This window comes from Lolium rigidum, chromosome 4 (genome assembly GCF_022539505.1).
Source record: "Lolium rigidum isolate FL_2022 chromosome 4, APGP_CSIRO_Lrig_0.1, whole genome shotgun sequence".
NCBI lineage: Eukaryota > Viridiplantae > Streptophyta > Magnoliopsida > Poales > Poaceae > Lolium > Lolium rigidum.
This window is the reverse complement of record NC_061511.1, coordinates 18,445,136-18,448,346: the sequence shown is the minus strand read 5'-3', so window position 1 is coordinate 18,448,346 and position 3,211 is coordinate 18,445,136.

Below are 3,211 nucleotides of genomic sequence, written 5' to 3'. Positions count from 1 at the left end.
ACATGTTAATTTCTGTCACTATTCTGGGTATTGTGTATGCTTACTTGCTTAGTGCTGGCTACTGCTCATGCCCGCTACATGATTCAGATGTTAGGCGACTTGCCAAATATCTGAGAACCAAAGTCATGGACCTTTGGCATCCTTGTCATACCACCAACCTGTAGAACCTTAGCCTAAAGAAAGCTCAACCTTGGCCGCTTGGCCTTCTCAGCAGCATCCCTGAGCCTTGAAAAGTCAACTTTTAAATACGTTAACCAAGTAGCATCAATGTCCTCACCACCAAGGGAAGTGTCTCCATTGGTTGCCTTGAACTGATTAAGCTATAAATAATATGATCAGAACAATTAACACGACTATTAGACCTTTAGGGTTGGTAAAGTGATGTCAAGAAAATTACTGTGTATACTTCATTGGAGATCTCAAGGGTTGATCTTATCATGGTGAGAACATAGTAACTTTCAGTTGCATTTAATTATCCAGAAAATAAAAAAGTAAACATAACCTAGTCAGATCGGTGCCTTTTGCTAATTTTTTTCATAGGCTTCATGAATCATGACGCTTCTCAAGTAGTTCATTTTTTCTTCTGTTTAACCATTTGCCCATATCGCTCCCTAGCACGCAGCATCTTCCGAATTGGTATAGTGCACTTTCACAGTTCACTTATATGATCATCCAGTATCTTAGTTAGAAGCCACAACCTTAGGAGACATAGTTTGTTAGCAATTTGGCACAATGTTGATTAATATACTGCTGCAAATCAAAGGTATTTATATTTATTGGCTGTATTCCCAACGGAAAAAATAGTTATACCATACAAATGATAATTTAGTTGCTAATTAATAGTAATAATGTTGTAAACAGGGAGATAGTCGCCTGTTTTGGAAAAGATTAACTATTTGAGGATTCTAGTTATTGCCTAATACCAATTATTATCCTACCTGAATTGGTGTGCCCTAGGGGCATACATTATGTTTACCTGAACCTTCTCAATTCCTTCGGTGCGAATTTTCCCCATCTTCGAGTGATGAAGCTTCGCTAAGATGATGAAATTTGCTCTATGTGCATCACCAATCTTACTAACAATTTCTCATTGCTTTGGAGCCGGAATCTAGACATACTAATATATTTCTCACAACAAGAAACTAACAATATAGTGCACTTTCACTTATATGATCATTCAGTGTCTTAAGTAGAAGCCACAACCTTAGGAGACATAGTTTGTTAGCAGTTTGGCACAATGTTGATTAATGTAGAAACGAAGAAACATAACACAAGCCACTGCATATTTCTATACTGCTGCAAATCAAGGGTATTTTGACTAAGTTGTTGCCAGCCAAAAAAACAGTTGAAACATACTGATGACAATGTAATTGCTAATTAATACCAATAATGTTATAAACAGGAACATAATCGCCTATTCTGAAAAGATCACTATCTCAGGCTTCTTGTTATTACTTAACAGCAATTATTCTCCAACATGAATTTGTGTGCCTACCTCCTAACGACATACATTATGTTTACTTGAACCTCCCCACTTCCTTCAGGGCGATTTTTCACCATCTTGAGTGATAGAAGTCTGCCATGATGATGAACTTTTGCTCTCTGTGCATCACCAATCTGACTAACAATTTCTCCTCGCTTTGGAGCCAGAATTTGGACATATTGATATGTGTAAGTATAAAGTTCACAAAATATAGTATCACTGTGTAAAACAAATTTCTAAGCTGTGAACAGTGCCCCCTTAAATATATGGAATTTCAGTCACACCATATACATAGGCATTACTCGCCTTCAGCCTGGTCGTCAGCCTTCGACGCCATGGAATCCATGGTCGCCGTATGCACCGACAACACCTGCGTAGCAGAGAGGAAGATACCAAAGGACAACTCAATAAAGATGCCATCGCACGTCAACTCAGTAGTCGGCGCGGCGGCATCCGGGCTCGAGCGGGCACGTGGGAAAGCTGACAGTGGGGTGGGACTGTGGTCTACCAGAGACTTGATTTACTTGATAGGTAAAACAAATGTGTTGGCAGTTGTTGATACAATTTAATTCGCAGGAACATATGCATGTTCATAACATATCATAAAGATATCATGTCTATAAGAAAAAATCTAATGATGGCGTGGACCTGCAGTGTACCAGTGGATCTCGGCGGCCGGGCGGCGCTGCAGCAGGGACGGGTGTGGACAATCCTCTGAAGATGGCGTGTACCTGCGGTGGTACCAGCAGATTGTTTTACATGATAGGTAAAACAAATGGGGCTGCAATTGATGATACAATTCAATTGGTTTGAACAGATGCATGTTCCTAACCCCTCACCGCCCTTGATGATGAACAACTTTAGATCACGAAGATATCACATCTTGAAGGAAATTCTTATTATGGCTTGTACCTGAAGTGTACCGGTAGATCTCGGCGGCTTGTCTGCAGCAGCGACGTGCGCGGACGATCATCTGAAGATGGCCTGTATCAGGTAGTTGAAGATCGTCCCAGGTATGTGGGTCCTGCTTTAGTAGTAGAGATATGACTGCATCCTGGGTGCAATTCAGGGCCCCCTTTAATTGACAGTAATGAGATTGCGTCATTCTAGCCTTGATGAGATTACATACCTTTGTTTCGTGATTACTGCGGAGATTACATATCTTTTGCATGAGATGATACCTGCCTAATGTCTGGGTGAGATTGCATACCATTGTGACTGCATATATCTCGCCCCATGTTCTCATTTAATTGATTTAATTGTGTTAGCGTTATTGTGAGATTACATACCTTTGGAGCGTGAGCCTGGTCATTTAAGTGAGATTACATACCTTTTGCATGATTTAATTCCTGATGCGGTTGGTACCTGGGCGAGGTGATGCGGTTGAGACGATGGGCTGAGGTCGGCCCATGTTGATGCCTGGCCCAGGCGGGTGGGCGACGAAGGGATGGGAGACGGACGACCAAAGAGGACGACCAAAGGAGGGGGAGAAGGGGGAACACGTTCCTTCTTTTTAAGTAGTAGAGAAGTTTAAGGAGAAAGCTTATGTGGGTAACACTACAAGAAAAGTTGCCATGGCCGACGAAGTTGAAGTCGCGCCGTGGTTGCTGGTGTACCATGGCCGACGATTTTGGTCCCTCCGTGGTGTATGTCAAAACTTTTTTTTTCTCGTTTTTGAGGCCACCTAGCCCGACGAAAGCGGCCAAAACGTCGCGTATGGTGGCCCGG